Genomic DNA, 18,961 nt, shown 5'->3' on the forward strand with positions numbered 1-18,961 from the left:
GTTAGAGAACATACCAAACAACTATTTATTTAAAAAAATATATATTTTGGCTGTTCCCTTTCAAGGGTCGCCACAGCAAAAAAAATAAATAAATAAATAAATAAATTATGGAAAGAATAAGACACCACTGCAATTTAGCCTAAGGCTGGTCAACCATGAGCCAACAGTCAGTGACTATGTAAAGAGGAGAACAGTCAGAAGCTATGAGTTATAAATCAGCTTTAATTCATGCAAAAGATCAAATGAACAAGTGCATGCAGTTATAGTATGTTTAACAAAAAGTGTTGGCTTGTTTGACGCAGCACCAGTTGCTTTAAGTAATATGTAGATAAATGAAGAATTCTGCAAAATAATGATGGACAGATGTTTAGGCTGAAGTTTGGGGGCTTTGGATGCCCTTCTTCACCCAGTCTTTCTCAGGGTCCGCACAAAAACGAAAACCTCTTTTTGTTGTAATACTGCAGGAGCAAAAATATATGGTTTATTAAATTAAATATTCAAACCTTTTAAGAGATTTGTTAAATGAGTAACAAAATACATACATGACTCCAGGAACTGGACAGTCAAATCTTGTTTCCTTATAAGCAACAATGTTTGATACAGGGAAAATATTTTTATGAAATTCAAAACAGCATTCTGATGCCCCATCTGCATCTGTGTCAAAACATTTCATTGTTTGGTCATTTATTTAAGACTAAATGTTAAAGGTAAATAATATTCATGAGTCTATTTATACTATCTGTTGAATTTGGTCCATGAAGTCAAAATCAGAAATAATTATTGTAAATATCAATCAAATTACTAGTATATAGTGAAAAGACAAAAGCACTTTTATCCAGACAGGTTTCTCAGTACCTGGACTTATGTTACTGTATGCTACAGTATGTTATAACAGTGTTTATATATTGTTTATATGTTTATATATATAATATTACCATGATCCGTGTTAAATATGGGTCTTTAAAATTATAAAGTTTAATAAATAAAATAGAATTTAAATAAAAGAGGATTGAAAAAAGGCAAAAATTTTACTATTTGCCATTGTGAAGGACTGGAGGCAGGAAAGTCCCAGCAGAACCAGCAGGAGAGAATAAGAGAACATGGCGAATGATGGAGATGATAATTGTTTGATGCGCAATGTACTGTATAAGAATAATGCAGATATGGCATTGAGCTTTTTAAGCTGATCAGGAGGGGAGGAGGGAGATAGTACTGTAGATCAACATTTTACACACTCTGTCATCCTTAAATTGCAACCCTACCCCCAACACCCGCCCCCAACATCACCACTACATCCTTCTCTAGAACCCAGATGTGGTTTTCACTTAAAGCAAAAAAGATCTAAGCTATGTTTGACACTTCACAGAACACTTCACATTATACAACCATGTTTATGACATACAAATAAAATAGACAAATAAGCTTTATTAGAGGATATTAAACCATAAATATAAACACAGTAAAACAGCACAGTCACAATACAGTATAATTTTATTTAAAATTAATTTTAACTGAGACAATACTAGTACAAATTATCATTACCACTTATCCCGCATGTGGTATGTTTACTAGTGCAAGTTCAACAGTTTCTAAACTTCAAAGTGACTGATTAGATAGACATAGAATTGTGAACACCAGAAAGCCAGAAGGACCATAATCACCAAAGTTTTACCAGTCAATAATGCCCCTTGCTTTAAGCAATCTATCTTCCTTCCTATCCCAAACAAACACCAAGCCTCCTAATTCAATATGTTACCCATCTCAGTGGGAAGAATGGACTAAAACCTCTTTGTCAGCAGGTGAGGTGAGTAAATCTAAATGCAGAACAGGGAATATAGGAAATGTTAAACAGTCTGGTTATTCTTGACCATGCATGGGTCAAAGCCATGGTTTCAAAGTCATAGAATCAGCTGAGGAACACTCTGAGTGAAGGTCTGTTGCAGAATGTGGAAATTACCCTTATCCTGACACAGGATCATCTCCTCCAGGTAGGCCCAGCCCATTATTAATAACAGGACCACAGGGGAGAGTGTGAACAATTTTCAGTTCACATCATGCAGGGCCTGTCATGGTCCTGCCACAACGACACTGTGGAGAAGAAGGGCTGGCAACATCCCCCTGAATTTAGACACTTGATGGACTTTAAACTGCTTCCAAGGTGCTAAGGTGCAACTACACCTGCATCAGAAACACCATAGTCTGGCTTGGGAACAGTACCAAGCAGGACAGACAAGCTTTCCAAACAGTTGTGCAATCAGCTGATACACCGCCACCGAGTTCCCTGACATGCAGTCTATCAATACCAATCAATGCTGGACCAAAACCAGGAAGACAGTGAAGCACTCTAGCCATCAATGAAACAATAGACTATTTTCTCTGTTTCAGTCAGGAAAGGTTTTCAGTTTCCTCAAAGCCAACAAAAAATGTGTATAAGCTTCTTCCCATGGAACATAACCCTTGGACTTGGATCATCTAATTAATCAGCAGTCAAGTGCGGCCGAGTTTATACACAGTGCTTTTCCAGCACTTTTTATGGCAAGCGAAACTGGTTGTCTGGATGCGATGTGAGTCATGCCTTTATTTTATACTAGTATTAATGATGCTCAATTACCTGATAAATGGGTATTTACAGGCGATTATTAAAAGTTAATTTTTTATCTTAATTTTACGCCCCCCCAAAAAAATTTGCACCAGCCGCCACTGCGTGACATGCAACTTACCAATACTATCAAGTCCACAGAATGCACCTTCTACAGACACTTTTGCTTGACATAGTTTGTAACTGAACAGTTTGATTGTTTGTTATGGCCTGTCTTCCAACACAAAACCATTGGAATTCTTCAGTTTACAGTGGAAAAAATCTTTCTACACATGCCTTTCTAGGAAAAAGGAGTCTTTACCTCTCCAATGTACATTTATGCCCCAAATACTGTTCATTAAATTGACCAGTTGTCCAACATCAGAGAGTGGAATGTGTGGTCCTGCAATACCACAAGGCAGCATCAGGAATGCACAGCATTGATTGGAAAAACGGCAAAATGTCTATTGATGTCAGTTGTTGTTGCAGCCCTTCTCAACAGCGCCTGATGGGTAAAATGAAATTTCAAGGGATCACTATAATTCAATGTCAGAGAACCTGGAAACCACTAAACCACTTAAACTGGCTTGTTTTTATTGGCCAGGCATACATGGCACGGCATGGTTTTTATTGGCCAGGCATACATGGCATGGTGTGCAACATGTTGTGAAAGTCAGCTGGTGACTCCTCTGGTCACCATAAAAGCACCATTGCACTCATAACTATTAGCTTAGGTCAACACCTAAAACATTGACGTAGTCAAAAGAAAAGCGCGAGGTCAAAACCGGGAAGACAAGCAGCAAGGCAAAGCGAAACCAAAAGGACGAGAGACAGGAGCCTTAATGGGCATGAGGCGAGACGGCGCAGCTGGGACACGTGGAATGTAGGATTAATTCGCCGCATAGTTGAGGGAAGCAAGAGTTTAACAACGCAGGGGTTGACTATCTTGGTGATGGTGAAGGGGCCGAGGTAACAAGGGGAAAGCTTGCGGCAGGTGGTCTTTAGGGGGATATCTCTGGCGGCGAGCATGACTCTCTGCCCCACCCTGTACTTGGGAGCCTGAGAGCGTCTGCGGGCGGCCTGTGTCTTGTATCTTCTGCCGACCCGTAATAGCGTTCTCCTCGCTTGCAGCCAGGTCTTTCTGCAGCGCCTGACAAAAGCTTGGGAAGATGGCACACTGACCTCCTCCTCAGACGGGAATAAGGGCGGTTGATAGCCCAGGCAGCACTGGAAGGTAGACAGACTGGTGGATGATGAGGTTTGACATGCTTGGATCTTATGCAGATATTGCACGCCGAAACAAAGCTAGAGACGTCCTCCTTGAGGGTGGGCCACCAAAACCGCTGCTGGGCTAGTGCCAGGGTTCTGGCACGAGAGTCTAGAGCTGTGGGCCCACTCCAGGACTTGAGAGCGCAGAGCGAGGGGAACGAAGAGACGGTTAGGGGGCATGTTGCTTGGGCTTGGTTCATGAGATAGGGCTTGCTTGACACTGGTTTTGATGTCGAGCTCGGCCACGCCGAGTAGGCAGGGGGTTGGCAAAATAGTTTCACCTGCGGCAGGGTCTTCGGTGGTCATAAATAGTCTCGAAAGGGCGTCCGGCTTGGTGTTCTTAGACCCTGGTCGGTAAGAGAGGAAAAAGTTGAACCTTGCGAAGAACGTTAATGACCCAAACCAATCTGGATTCAAAGTGGCACATTCCACAGAGACTGCCCTTCTGTCAGTCACTGAGAAGCTCCATGCTGCTAGATCTGCTAAACTATCATCTGTCCTCATCCTCCTGGACCTGTCAGCTGCATTTGACACGGTGAACCACAAGATTCTATTATTTATTCTTACGAGCCTTGGAATTTGTGGAACAGCGTGGCAATGGTTTGCTTCTTACCTAAAAGATAGGTCATATGAGGTAACATGGAGGGGATCTACATCTGCCCCACATAGACTCTCTACTGGTGTCCCGCAGGGCTCAGTACTTGGTCCTCTTCTGTTCTCCCTCTATACCCGGTCTCTTGGTAAGGTCATATCATCGCATGGATTCTCATACCACTGTTATGCCGATGACACCCAACTTGTTCTCTCCTTTCCTCCCTCTGACACTCAGGTTTCCACCCGGATCTCAGCATGTCTGGCAGACATCTCATTTTGGATGGCTGCTCATCAGCTGAAGCTCAATCTCAGTAAAACCGAACTGTTGTTTATCCCTTGTGACTCATCTCCAGGTCAAGACCTTGTGATATCCCTGGACAACAACCAAATAACTCCTTCAGCCACCGCCCGCAATCTTGGGGTAACTGTGGACAATCATTTGTCATTTTCCCCACACATCGCTAACCTTACTCGCTCTTGTCGATTTCTTCTTTACAATATCAGAAGAATTCGCCCATTTCTTTCTTCACAGGCTACTCAGGTGCTTGTTCAGTCCCTTGTTATTTCAAGACTGGACTACTGCAACTCACTCCTGGCAGGCCTGCCTCTGTCCACGATTCATCCTCTGCAACTGATCCAGAATGCAGCAGCACGTCTCGTTTTTAACCTCCCCAAGTTCTCCCACACCACCCCACTCCTCCGCTCCCTGCACTGGCTTCCTGTAGCTGCCCGCATCAAATTAAAAACACTGATGCTTGCCTACAAAGCTAAAAATGGCCCAGCACCCACTTACCTCTCTGCGCTAATTACACCACGCACTGCCCCACGTTCCCTCGTTTCCTCCAGCACTGCTCGCCTCATCCCACCATCTCTCAGGGATCGAGGGCGGCATTTATTCAGGCTCTTTTCTGTTCTGGCACCTAGGTGGTGGAATGAACTTCCTCTAGATGTCCGTACATCAGAGACTTTGACTATCTTTAAACGACGACTCAAGACTCATCTGTTTCTCCAGTACTTGGACTAACCCCCCCCCCAAAAAAAAAAAACTCTTCCCAGTTGTGTTGGACTAATGGCACTTAGTTATTAACCTAGTTAACCCAGTGTAAGTATGTATCCAATGATGTAAACATTAAAGCACTTTTTGTAAGTTGCTCTGGATAAGAGCGTCTGCCAAATGCCTAAATGCAAATGTAAGAAGAGGGACCACCGGGCCTGGTCGAAAATTGAGCCTCTTGGCGCTCCGTAGATACTCGAGGTTCCTGTGGTTGGTCCAAACTAGGAATGGGACCTCCGTTCCCTCTAGCCAGTGTCTCCATTACTCCAGGGCTAACTTGATGGCTAAGAGTTCACAGTCTCCGATGCCGTAATTACTTTCAGCGGGAGTTAGGCAGTGGGAGAAGAAGGAGCAGGGGTGCAGCTTATTATCCAGGTTGGATCTTTGTGAGAGGATGCCTCCTACTCCAGTGCTGGAGGCGTCGACCTTCACGATGAACTGACGTGACGGGTCTGGGATGGTGAGGATAGGAGCGAAGGTGAACCGCTTCTTAAGCTCGCTGAAGGCTTTCTCAGATTACGGGTTCCAGCAGAAATGGGTCTTAGTAGACGTGAGGGCTGTTAGAGGGGATGGAGCTGTAGCCTCGGATAAACCGTCGATAAAAGTTAGCAAAGCCTAAGAACCTTTAAAGTTCTTGCCGTAAGGTAGGGGTGGGCCACCTAGTGACAGCTTGAAGCTTAGCAGGTTCCATCTCGATGCCTTTGGGGCTGATGGTGAACCCGAGGACCGTGGTAGACGTGGTGTGAAACTCGCACTTCTCAGCCTTGATGAACAAGTTGTTCTCCAGCAGCCTCTGCCTGATGTGATGTTGGTGTTCTTCTGGGTTCTGAGAGAAGATCAGGATATCATCCAGATAGACAAGAACGTCATTAATTAAGGCCTGAAAGACTCTGGGGGCATTAGTAAGTCCAAAGGGGACCACCAGATATTCATAATGTCCAGTTGGCGTATTGAAGGCTGTTTTCCATTCATCCCCTTCCCGAATGCAGACAAGGTGATAGGCATTGCGCAGCTCGAGCTTGGTGAAGATGCTGACCCCCTGAAGAAGTTCGAAGGTGGTAGACATTAGAGGAAGGGGGTACCGGTTCTTTATTGTGATGTTGTTGAGGCCCCTATAAGCAATGCACGTGCAAAGGGAACCATCTTTCTTGCCTACGAAGAAGAATCCAGCTCCTGCCGGAGAAGAAGAAGGGCAGATGATTCCTGCAGCGAGGGATTCCGTGATGTACTGATCCATGGCTTGGCATTCCTAGGGTGACAGAGAGTGAAGGGGGGGTGCCTGGAAGAAGGTCAATGGCGCAGTCGTATGGTCGGTGGGGGGGAAGAGAGACCGCACGGGATTTGCTTAACACAGTCCTGAGGTCATGATATTCTGGGGGGACACGGGTGAGGTCCAGTGGCTCCTCTGTGGGAACGGGGTCGAGGCATGGCGTGGTGGCGGTGCGTAAACATGACGTGGAACAAGATGGGCTCCAGGCTACGATCGAGTTCCTGACCCAATCAAGGTGCGGGTTGTGTTGGGTTAACCAGGGAAAGCCTAGGACGACCGTGGCACGTGACCCCTCCATGATGAACAGCGACGTCTTTTCCAAGTGGTTGCCGGAGACCCTTAGACCAATGAGAGGAGTTCTGTGGGTGATAGATGGAAGCGGACTCCCGTTGAGGCCCTAAACCTTAAGGTTGTTATGACTGATTAATGCAGTGCTTTTATATCACAGACAGAATAAGAAGCCTCCTCATGGTTTTCCTTATTGGAGTTGTATGGAATTAAGCCCTCCTCAATCTTATAAAAAAAAACATATGTAAAGGGAACTTATACAAGCAAAAATTAAATTCAGTACATATATATTTAAGACAAATCAGTATAGGTTTTAATTAATTGCTTTATTATTTATTTGTTTCTTTTATTTTACGAGTGTACTCTTTTGGTGGTAAACATGATATTTGTAAGTCTCATGGTACGTCTGAGCCTGTTCTTAAATATTTATAAGTATTTTAAATTCATTTAGAAAGATACTGTAGATAGATAGATAGATAGATAGATAGATAGATAGATAGATAGATAGATAGATAGATAGATAGATAGATAGATAGAGAAAACCTTTATTTACGTCTTATGTAAGTGAAATGAAGCATTCTGGCAAATAAGGATAAATTAATAGACAGTGGTTTTAATTTGGTGCCTTATTTTGTGCTGAGGTCAAACTTTTGATGATCTGCTGCACCCACTGCACCCCAGGATTTGCACACAAGCGTCTATGCCCTTTTGTCATAAAACTGGTGAGAACAAAAATATGGGTCATTTTGGAGCTGTAATAGTGTCAAGGTAAATAAGCAAAATAAATGATAAAATAAAGAAAACATACATGACTCCAGGAACTGTACAGTCGACTCTTGTTTCTTTATAAGCTGCAATACGTGATGCAGGGATTGATTTTTTGGGAAATACAAAACAGCATTCTGATGCTCCACTTGCACCTGCACCAAACCATCAAATTACTTGGCAATTAATTTCAGTTAAATTGAATTCATGAGCCATTTTTAATTGTCTTATGTATATATACATAAGACCTTTAGAAATTAAATATACATGTATTTTGGTGTCAATAAAGTGAGAGGCTTTTTATTATTATTTTTTTTTTTTTTTGACTGAATATGATTGGAAAATTAACCAAGCCACCTGAGTATAATTAAAATACAAAAAAACATTTACCCAGACAATTCAGTATAAGTCTAAGTAATGGGACATGTGTTATAATGTGATAGATGGTCGTTCTTATAATATTATCTTAATTACTTGTAAATGTGGATCTTTAAAATGATAACAAAGTTCAATAAATAAAATAGAATTGAATACATAAATGGTAAAGAAAAAAGAACAAAATCTTACTCAGTGCCATTGTGAAGGGTTGAAGGCAGGAAATTCCCAATAAAACCAGCAGAAGAGAACAGGAGAACATGACGGCTGCTGCTGCTGATGATGATGATGAATATGATGATGATGATGATCGTTTGGTGCACAGTGTATAGTGTGATTTGACCGTGGCACTGAGCTTATTAAGATGATCAGAAAAGTAGGAGAGAAAGTGTGGGCTGAGGACACAAGCAGTATAAAGATGACAAAGTTTCTTTTTGACCAAAAAAAGAACATCCAACCCCTGCCTCACACCGGCCACCTCTGCAGAAACGCAGCTGTGGTTTGCACTTATAACAAAAACTATCTGAGCAGTGCTTTACAGTTCTTTGACAATTTTGCTTTACATACAACTGCGCTAATAAAACACATTAATAGAATTAAAGACCAATGAGTTTCATCGGAGGATGTAAAACAGTGAATCTAAACACAATTTAAATTGACTCAATTTTAATTGTAAAGTTTTTAAACACTAGAAATTTGTATAAGATATAATGTACACAACAATTTAGGAGAGCAAACACTAGGGAGTCACTTCAGGGCAAGTCCTTAGAGCCTGTGCTGCTCTCTTCAACCTCCAATGCAAAACTTCATAAGTAGGCATGGAAGCAGCTCTACTTCCTCAGCAGATATAGGAAAGTCATCTAAGATCTCCAGAAACATTTACAGTGGAGAGAATTTCAACTCTGCTGAGCATTGCTATGTAGTTTGGTAACTGTGATGCAGTGCACAAGACAGGAAATCATTACAACAAGTGACAGTTGTGTCATCAGGGATTGCGCCCACACTGCTCACTCACTTCTTAACTCTGGTAAATGATACAGCAGCACTACTTCTCCTTAACACTTCCACCTCCACCTTTTCCTAACGTACTGTACCACTGTGAATGCACAAATGCTATGCGTGTACTTTTACAGGAATAACCCAATAATTTCAGCAGTTAATATGTACAGTATAATACCTTAAACACCTCATGCAATGACCAGGGTGCACTGCCTCTACATCTTTTCCTTTTACATATTATATATTTTTTATTTTAGTATAGTTGTTATATTACCCCAAATCTATGCAATATATTGCACAATTTTTAAACCTGTCCTTAATATATAAGTTGTTTCTAGAGTCTGTGCATATGCTAATAAAGTCTCAACTAACTACTGTGCCTCATTTTCCTTTAAGAATGTATAGGTCACTTCAGTATCAGTACTCTTTTAAACTTCCTTTAAGCTATTTATCCCCCGTTGCTAATTAGCCATTGCACTTTAGCATAATGAGTATCACAATATCCTGCTAAACATTTATACCTCATCTCTATATATATTATAACTCCACATCCCTCATGCATAATTTTTCCATAATATGTATTACCTCAATTTTATTTATCCATGGAGTAGTCTCAACCTTTAACTGTTTAATTTCTATTTCTATATGACTTTCTTTTAACTTTTCTCTTTATATGAGACTGATTTATTTGCCTTAATGCACCTTCAACAACCATCTTAAGTGTCTGAAGAGAGGCTAGGAGTAATTATTACTATCATTATTTTGTGTGAATCATGTTTCTGTAAGTAAACACCAACATTATTGAGTAACAATTCCTTTATTTTCTGCAGAATATCAAATAAATTAGTCCATGCATAGTGTGTGTCTCTGTGTGTGTGTTTGACAAAAAGCTTTGACCTGTTACATATGCCATCACATAATATGTAGGTTCAATACAGCATTCTGCAAAGTGAAGTTTATTTCACGGAGAGATGTTTTTATTTGTTGCCTGAAGTTTTACTTTGGATGAGTTTCTGCACCCATTCCACCTCAGGGTCTGCAGACATGCGAAAACCCTTTTTTGTTGTGAAACTGCAAAGGAAACAATATATGGATCAGTGTACAACTGCAATAATCACAAAGTATATTTTCAAACCTTTCCCAAAAAAAGAAGAAAGGTGAAAACATACATGACTCCGTTAATTGGACACTCTGATCTTTTTATAAGTGACAATGTTTTCTTCTGGAAATGGTTCCTTTTGAAATGCAAAACAGCATTCTGATGACCCATTTGCATCTATGTGAAAACATTTTGTTACTTGACTTCAGAAACAAAGAATTAAATAAATGTTTGATGGTAAGCTACAGTAAATCAGACACGTGAACATTTTAAACATACATAAACAGCACGTTTGACAAACTGAGTGAAAATGAAATGTATGTGAGATGAGAATGAAATTTATTTAATGCATGCCATTTAAGTTTGCTCTTTGAAAAAGGCTAAAATCTTACTCTCTGCCATTGTGAAGGACTGGAGGCAGGAAAGTCCCAGCAGAACCAGCAGGAGAGAACAGGACGACATGGCAGCAGATGGAGCTGCTGATAGTTTTAAAGAGTTACTGTATGCATCAGGAATAATGCAGATGTGACCCTGGCACTGAGCTTATAAGGTGATAAGAGAAGGAGGAGTGTGTGGTGTGTGTGGGGAGGAGGGCAGTTTGAAGTTGATGAAAGATACCACTTTGAGCATTTGAAAGCAAACTAACAAACCAGATGTCTTCTACAAGATTCTGGTTGTGATTTTTTTACTAAAAGAGAGAAAGATCTGTGCAGCATTTTAACACTTTGTAGACACACATACATACACGCAAAAGCATATAAAAACTGATTTTACCCCACAAATGACTAAATTAAATACAAATTATCTCTACTGGAGTTAACATTAGAACTAAACACACTAAAATCACACAAAGGCTATAACTAACACTGGACTATTTATTCAGTTTAAACCTTACTGTATAATCTATTGTACCTCATTTTTAGTAGAATTGAATAGAATTGGAAAACACAAGCCTTTAACCGTAATCTAACACAGCCATGACTGGAAATACCTTTTCATCAAGATACAGCAAATAAGTTGTTGTAACCATAGTGGATATATGCAAGAAAACTGTAAGAAGTGTTGAACTTTTGATGTAAAAATAAACTAAGGAAACAAAGGAATTAATGGCGTCTGAGTCGTGAGTAAACGAGTTCAATAAGAAAGTTACGCGTCAGAACTTGTGGAATAACATGCCCATACACCTTGTTTCAAAGTGCATGTTGATAACATTGGGGAGAGTGTAAAATGGAACTATATTTCTGAAAGCACATACACTTCCATGGTGAATTGTTTAAGCTACCTCGCGAAGCATTTTTTCTTATTCTGTCTTCCATAACTGTGATTTTTAGTTCTGCCAGAGTCCCTGCTTGCATAGTGCACTAAATACACATTCACCTTATTCATCAGGAGACTGTACGTATCCCTAACTCTTCTCTCTTTCTCTCTCTCTCTCTCTCTCTCTCTCGCTCTCGCTCTCTGTTAAGCTACAAATGACAGACAGATGTTCTCTGAGGACTTGTGACTGCAGTGGATCAATAGTTCAGAAATTCCCACAAATAGTTTGGAAAATCTGAGCCTTCAATAACAAACTGGATTCCATATTAACTTGACCCTTGTGTGGTGTTTGGGTCTGTGGGACCCGTTCTCATTTTTTATTAAAAGAAAAATGATACAATTAATTATTTTTTAAACTCAGACTCTTTGGCCATGGCTCATTTTCTGTGAAGAGCATATATCAGAAAACATTTTCAGTTACCTCACTCTGTACACCCCCCTACACATCATGACGTAGCTTTCTGTTTTTCGTATTGTCACCACGAAAGTTCCTCGTTTGTTTGTATCAGCGTTTAAATTATACTGCCTTTTTCTATTTATACTAAATAACAATATTAACTAGTTTTACGTTTTAATAGTACTGGATTTTTTTCCTTTTTTTATTTTTTGCGCTTTTTCTGAGAATGTGCGTATCATCTGAGAACAACAAGCGAAATTCATCACATTTAGGCATTTGGCAGACGCTCTTATCCAGAGCGACTTACATTTTTTTATATCATTATACATCTGAGCAGTTGAGGGTTAAGGGCCTTGCTCAAGGGCCCAACAGTGGCAACTTGGTGGTTGTGGGGTTTGAACCTGGGATCTTCCGAACCGTAGTCCAATGCCTTAACCACTGAGCTACCCCTGGCCCACCAAACAATTAAAACTCCAAAACCGAGGTATGTTATCATGTCTACCATTCAGCTTGTTCAGTGTGTGGAGTGCAGGATGTTTAGATATTCTTTGTCCGTCATTAGCGATAACTTTATTTGTGATAGGTGTGTGTTAGGGAGCACAATGACGGAGAAGATATTAGGGTTAGAGGAGCGCGTCCAGACTTTATAGAGGGTTAGAGAGTGCGAGAGCAGCGTTATTCCCGTAGCGGAAAGTCTGGGTGCCATAGGCAGAGATAGCCAGTTCCTAACTTCGGCACTAGTGGGTGACTAGTGGCTCATTCAGCCAAAGCTAACGCTAAGGCTAGCCCACCGGAGCACACCTCTTCTGTGCTTCACGTGTCCAACAGGTTTGCTCTCTTCAGTGATGCACCCACTGAGAAACCTGAAAGAGCTCTGGTTATAGGAGACTCTATACTAAGACACGTGAAATTAGCCAGGCCTTTAAGAGCGCCAGCGGAGATGGTTAGGTGTATCCCGGAAGCCAGAGCACCGGGCATAGCAGGTAATCTTGGGGCTTAAGGCCAGCATAGGTTCTCAAATATAGTGATACATGCTGGAAGTAATGATATACGCCTTAGTCAGTCAGAGGTTAGTAAGCAGAATTTTACAGAGATATTTAAACTAGCAAAGGCTAGCTTATGTCTGATGTCTGATACAAAATCCTTGTTTATGCCAAGTTGTACTTCTTTCGTCATTAGCCAAATACACTACCTGTTCGGTAATTGGAGAGTGAATCACAGATGGGGAATTGGGGTAGGTTAAGTAGCTTATTTTAAAATAGGTTAGTAAATTTGACACGCAACTGTTCATAACTTGATTTCTACTCAACATTTTGATTTTTCATTTGTAATGAAAAGAGAGAGAGAGAGTGCAACTATAAATATGCTTAATGAAATTATTTGCCAAAGGGTTTGTGCATTTGTTTTTCACTATCAATTTAAGAACTCTTGTTTTCATGACAACCTTTTGGAATTTCATGTTTTTTTGCATTAATTTGCCTACTGTACATCATCAACAGTATTGACAAATAAAATGTGCCAAAAATAATAGCACAAAATATATCGTATTTATTTTTAAACACACTCATTTACAATGCAAAATTGTACTGGAAGAAGTAAGTGAACACTTGGAGTTAATAACAAGTTGACCCCGCTCCCATGGCAGCAATAACCTCAACAAGGCACTTCCAGGAGCTGTGGATCAGATCTGCACAGAACTAGAACTACTTTAGCTTTTTCATATTCTTTGGACGCAAGTTGACCAGGCCATGATGCAGCAAACGCAAGTTGACCAGGCCATGATGCAGCAAACGCAAGTTGACCAGGCCATGATGCAGCAAACGCAAGTTGACCAGGCCATGATGCAGCAAACGCAAGTTGACCAGGCCATGATGCAGCAAACGCAAGTTGACCAGGCCATGATGCAGCAAAGCAGTCCCAAATCATGATGTTCTTTTTAGCATACGTTACAGTGTACATCTTAGTTTCATCAGTGCACAAAACACTTTTCCAATACCACTGTGGAGTGTCAATGCGCTCCTTCACAAACTTCAGACATGCAGCAATGTAAGCAGTTGCTTCCTTTGTGATGTCCTGCCATGGACACCCTACTTGTTCAATGTTTTACAAACTGTAGGATCATGAACACAGATGTTAGCCAGTCCTTTAAATCTATGGCTGTCATTCGGGGTTGTTGTTGTTGTTGTTTTTTTTACCTCATTGATGAATCTTAGTGTATTCTTCTTGTGCAGAGCAAACTCAAAGTTTGAGTTGTTTTTAATTATTCAAAGTCTCTCTAATCCACACCTCCAAGATTCCATATGTTAACATATGGTATGTTAACACCTGACACCTGATTTGCTTATTTTTAGGTCATTAAGTCAAGGATTTACATTCCTTTTCCATTAGTACCACTAGTACTATTAGGTTGTTTATAGTTGTTCTCAATAAAAACATGAAAGATCAGAATTGTTTTGTGTTATTCTTTTGAGCACATTATATTTGTCAGTACTCTTGACTTAGATGAAGATCAGATCACATTATATGATTAATTATAGCCAAAAAAAGCATACAATTCCAATTTTTCTCTTCTCTTCTCTCTTCCCTTCTTTTTTCTTTCTACCTCTTTCAATCTGTTGAGCTACACATACCATAGATATTGCATAGAGACATGTGTGTTCTGTTGGGGACCTGATGGAGCCTGTGTGATGACTGGGGATGATTAAACTTTACCATGAAGATGGTCCTGAACTCTGATGTGGACAGATGTTCTTTAAAACTTGTGATTGCAGTCATAATAGGCTTAATACTTTAAGACTAGAATTTCCTACATTCTACCTGAGCCTTTAATAACTAACTGGACTTCAAATATACTTAAAAACATTATGTTTTAATTAAATTCCAGACTCCTATCACACAGTATGACTGCAGATCAATCCCTGCTATCCGTTATCACCAAAATGAGGATGGGTCCCCTGTTTACCCTGGTTCTCCTCAAGGTTTCTTCCTATTGCCATCTTATGGAGTGTTTCTTGCCACTGTCGGCCTCAGCTTGCTCGCCATGAACAATCTGGGGTGCGTTTCCCGTACAACGATGTAGCTCTTGACTTAACCACCGTTGTACGATGCAACGTTGAAGAAAATAACTAACTAGTCACGACTGTTTCCCAACACCATTGTACCTGTGTCACACTTCCATCGTTAAAACCATGTTGGTTTAATCTGTCTTTCTTCTTCTTCTTCTTCGATACAATGGCGGAGTTGTGCCATAGACACATATCGCCCCCTACTGTTAAGTGTTTTTTCTCTCTCTTCGGCTCGCATTCAATGCGGTTTCGCAGTGACGTTACGTAGAAGTGGTGTAATATCGTCACTAACGCAACATTCATTATTTGTACAATAAAACATACATAGGCATACACAGTTTAAATGTGCTCTTTTCGAATAACAAAGTCTATAACTTTTATTTATATTTCATTAGAACTCATTTTTATTTGTTATTGATACATAAGTACAATTAAAATAAAAAGAAATTATGGGTTTTGAAAATGCTGGGATTGTGTTGTAAACACCTGTTACCTATTTTGCTCAAGATCATTTCCTATATAAGTCCCTTTACATGAAGCCATGTTTTAATGAGAGTTGATCTGAAAAAATGAAAGGGAAACCGCAATTTACTAAAAAAGAGCTTGCAGTTCTTTTGGAGGAGGTGGGAAACAATCAAATCTTGCTTTTCTCCAAATTAAAAAACACAGTTACAAATTCTGAAAAAAAAAAAAAAAACATGGAATGAAATCGCATAAAAAATTAATGCTTTTGGAAATGGGTATGAGAGAAGCCCAGAGAAAGTCAGAAACAAGTGGAGGGACTTTGCAAGTGTGACCAAACAAACAAGTCCAGTGGTGGCCTGAAACCGAACCCCTCCAAAAGCTGCTATGTAATAGTTACTGCAATTGTCCACAACATTGCAGTCGAGGAAAATTTCCCGCTTTTTGATAAGGAAGAGGGGTCTTTCTGGTGCTGCTGTGAATGAGGAAGATGACACTTCTGATGAGGATATATATATAAAAAATAAATAAAAAATTATATATAATTATATATATTTTTTAACCTATGAATAGTCCATATTTTACGTCTACTTCTGAGAGCACAACAAAAAAACTCACTTAAAAACTCTTTGCACAAACGAAACCAAGGCTGTGTTCCAACCGGAACATAAATAATGCTTTCGTAGTGCACTTCGAAGGGGGAATAATTGCGATGGTATCGCTGTTATATCGTTTCAAAGTGAATTTGTAATTAAAATAACCAAAAAATGAATAGCCTAATATCTGAGCACCAGCACATTAAGTTGTCCAAATCGCTCAAAGTGGTTGGAAAAATATTTAGAAACTTATAGTGCGTAGGGTCATGAACTGTGAATAGAACACACCCAGCCGCGGCAGGGAACTATGCTTCTAACCACAGGTCGAAGGCTGTAGTTCCAACCACGTAAGTTTGCGACGCTGTTTGCGAATGTTCGTTTGAACTATGGTTTCGAGAAACACCGAATTGTTGAACTATGTTGGTAACGACGGAACTTGCGACCATAGTTGGCTAACGATGCTTTTGGGAAACGCACCCCTGATCATTTTGATTTATACAAAATTTTCTTACACATTTCATACCACTTCCATAGGATTCTTTTAAATTCTGTAAAGCTCCTTCGTCACAATGATCATCATTAAAATTGACCTTAGGTTAGAGCCGTTTTTTAGTAGATGGCGGCGCACGCTGATGCAGCGGCTTTTCGAGCTTCCGGAACAAAGCCTCTTGATGGCACACCAGATACAAGAGACATCGCTTTTTCAAAGCTGAAAATGCGAGGGAAGTATAGCGTAACTGAACTGTTGTACATCAGAGACAGCTCGATTATTTCTATTCCACCAGGACTAAAATCTGAACTCGGAAGACAGCGCCTCCTGAGAACATCTAAGTGGCGTAGCAGAGTGCGGGGGGCAGTGGGCAATAGGAAACGTTGTGCTCGCAGACAGAAGAGAGGAAAGCGGACGGGAGCGTCTGTACAGTCAAAGGCTAGCCAACCTCCAATTCCTACTCTCTTTTTGGCCAACGTCCGCTCCCTGGATAATAAAATGGACCTGCTACGTTTAAGGATTAATGCTCACTCTGAGATGAGGAATTGCGCTATTCTCTGCCTAACAGAATCCTGGCTAAACCAAAACATCCCGGACTCAAATTGATGGCTTTCCGCTTTTCCGTGCGGACCGCGATCACCGGTCGGGGAAACAAAGAGGAGGTGGACTTTGTATGTATGTGAATGAAGGTTGATGTACAAGCAGTAATTTAGTTAAAAGTCACTGCTCCGAGTCGATAGAGTTTATGACAACAAAGTGTCGGCCATTCTATCTGCCGTGGGAGTTTAATGTTGTGTACGTCACCATTGTTTACATCCCGCCGGGTGCTAATGCTAGTGTAGCATTGCAGGAGCTTTATGATACCATCAGCTCGCTGCAGACTAAACACCCGGAGGCATTTTACGTGGTTGCGGGGGACTTCAATCACGTGAAACTGACGGACACTCTTCCCAAATTCCACCAGCATGTGGAAGCATGGGAGAAAATATTCTGGACTGTGTGTATACAAACATCCGCGGTGCATACAGAGCTCTCCCCCGACCCCATCTTGGCGCTTCCGATCACATAGCCGTACTGCTGGCGCCAGCCTATTGCCCCCTGCTGAGGACAATACACTCTAAGAGAATGATCACTGTATGGGCCAGTGATGCAGACATTGTTCTTCAGGACTGCTTTCAGTGCACTGACTGGCAGATCTTTAAAGAAGCAGCCACTTACAGGGATAAGCTGGACCTAGATGAATACACTTCTTCCGTCCTCGGCTTTATATCTAAATGTGCTGATGATGTAACCACCACCAAGACAATTACCAGTTTTCCTAATCAGAAGCCCTGGCTGAATGCTGAAGTAAAGGCTCTGCTGAAAGCTAGGGATGCTGCATTTAGGGCAGGTGATGCATCAGCGCTAAAGTTGGCGAGGAAACAACTGACAGCAGGCATTGGGAGGGCTAAATCCACATATCCCCAAAAAATCCAGGGTCACCTTACGTCCAACGATCCGTGAAGTATGTGGAAGGGCATTAAATGCATCACAGACTACAACACCAAACATGCACAATGCCCTAGGGACCCCTCCCTGCCTGATATACTAAACTCATTCTATGCCCGCTTCGAGGAACATGACAACCCTCCTCCCTGTACCAAGCTCCCATCACTTCCTGATGACACGCCCCTTAAAGTAACATAAGCCGACGTGAAGAGGATTCTAAAAAGAATTAACCCCCGCAAAGCTGCAGGCTCTGATAACATACCAGGAAGGGTACTTAAGGACTGTGCTCACCAGCTGTAAGAAGTGTTAACTGACATATTTAACACCTCTTTGTCAACTGCGACTGTTCCTACCTGCCTGAAAACTGCCACCATTGTTCCAGTCTCAAAGTGTTCAACAGTGACTTGTCTGAATGATTACCGCCCCATAGCTCTAACCCCGGTAGTCATGAAGTGCTTTGAGAGGCTGGTCATGACTCACATCAAAGCCTCCATCGATGCCACTGTAGACCCCCATCAGTATGCATACAAGACAAATCGCAGATGACGCCATCTCATCAGTGATCCACACAGCCCTTACACACCTGGAGAATAAGAATTCCTACGTCCGCCTGCTTTTCCTGGACTTTTCCTCTGCCTTCAACACCATCTCTCCACAGACATTAATTCTAAAGCTTTCCTCTCTTGGCTTAAGCCCTTCAGTAGGGAACTGGGTCCTAGACTTCCTGACCAACAGATCTCAAACTGTTAGGATCCATGACACCATCTCCTTCACCATCACCATCAGCACAGGCTCGCCTCAAGGTTGTGTGCTGAGCCCCCTCCTGGTCACTCTGTTGACGTATGACTGCATAGC

General features: G+C 41.1%; 1 long non-coding RNA gene across 1 annotated transcript; it reads right to left on the reverse strand.

The window, feature by feature from the left end:
• Positions 1-372: 372 nt before the first annotated feature.
• On the reverse strand, positions 373-1,116 carry LOC128518441 (uncharacterized). The gene is made up of 3 exons (XR_008357728.1): positions 1,033-1,116; positions 543-577; positions 373-458 (listed from the first exon to the last, which is right to left on the reverse strand). It is a non-coding gene; the product is annotated as an uncharacterized LOC128518441 (long non-coding RNA).
• Between the last annotated feature and the right edge of the window lie 17,845 nt (positions 1,117-18,961).

The sequence above is a fragment of the Clarias gariepinus genome, chromosome 1 (assembly GCF_024256425.1).
Source record: "Clarias gariepinus isolate MV-2021 ecotype Netherlands chromosome 1, CGAR_prim_01v2, whole genome shotgun sequence".
NCBI classification, from domain to species: domain Eukaryota; kingdom Metazoa; phylum Chordata; class Actinopteri; order Siluriformes; family Clariidae; genus Clarias; species Clarias gariepinus.